A 1,539-nucleotide genomic window follows, 5' to 3' on the forward strand; every position below is an offset into this window, starting at 1 on the left:
GTATAGAAGTAAGTATACGGTATACGCATCATGTAGATAGGTACAGTTATATGCGCGCGAAAGTCAAACACCCACGCACGAAAAAGTGTTTACAAACGAATATTACATCTGTCACACGTAATCGTGTCTTTTTTACACGCATCACGCAAATCGTGCGTAGTTATAAATATAGGTGAACCAATTACACAATACGTCGAAAGTGTAGGTGTTGAGATCATTCCAAGGTTACATGTTCGCGATGGCGGGAAGCGAGCCATGGCCCATGGATCCTGCGCTGCGCTCGGAGTGCAGAAGTGTTAACGAACTCTGACCTAACGATAGTAAAATACCCATTTTTATTATTGCCTACCTACATTCTTCTTTGTTTCAAATATAGTAGACGCGCAGTCTTTGACTACGTGATATCCACATGAAAATTATTATTTTCTTTTTGTAGAGATACAGCAAAATAAAAATACTACAAAAAATCAACTTACATTGCAAATAAGCTAAATACCACAATAGTTTTTGTGGTGCGAAACGCGCAATGGATACTGTATAATATCCAAATAAGAATTCCATCATTTTATCAATAATACTGATGCGAGAAAAGGAGAGCATGATTGAAGGCTACATATTAAAGAAAAAGATAGGTATAAATTGTCGGAGTAGATGAGATAGAATACATACATACGGCGATTTTTAACGTGTTAGAAAGAGACATCTAGAAAACAGTACAATAACAACAGATTTTCCCTTCGTGATTGGACGCATGCGTCATTAGACTAGTCAGGGCCGGATTTTAGGACAGGATTATAAATTGAACGTAAAGTTAAATAATAAAAAAAGGCTTTTTGATAAGTGATAACAATATTTCTTTAATCTGAACTTATTATAAAAAGAAAATATACAACCTTTTACATAACTAGATGATGCCCGCGACTTCGTCCTATGGGAACTCTTTCATTTTCCGGGATCAAAGTAGCCTATGTATGTCCTTCCCCGGGATGGAATGTATCTCTGTACCAAATTTCATTGAAATTGGTTAAATGGATGTGCGGCGAAAAACTAGCAGACAGATACACTTTCGTATTATAATATTAGTATGAATTTCGGCTGAGGATTAATAGTTTGACTTAACGCATAGGCTTCTTTTAATCCCGGAAAATCAAAGAATTCCCGCGGGATTGAAAACCTACCTATATCCACGCGGACAAATTCACGGGCATCATCTAGTTACCTATCTCATATTTAAATTTTACGTAAAATGACAATCTTTTAATTATATTTCCTCTGCGCTTATCCAAATATTTATTCCATAGGTATTTAATCAGTACCCATATTATAAATGCGAAAGTGTGTTTGTTTGTTGGTTTGTCCTTCAATCACGTCGCAACGGAGTAACAGATCGACGTGATTTTTTGCATGGCTATTGTTAAAGACCTGGAGAGTGACATTGGCTACTTTTTAACCCGGGAAATCAAAGAGTTCCCACGGGATATTTAAAAACCTAAATCCACGCGTACGAAGTCGCGGGCATCAGCAAGTTTATTATAAACA

Source organism: Maniola hyperantus, chromosome 7 (assembly GCF_902806685.2).
Source record: "Maniola hyperantus chromosome 7, iAphHyp1.2, whole genome shotgun sequence".
Taxonomy (NCBI): Eukaryota; Metazoa; Arthropoda; class Insecta; order Lepidoptera; family Nymphalidae; genus Maniola; species Maniola hyperantus.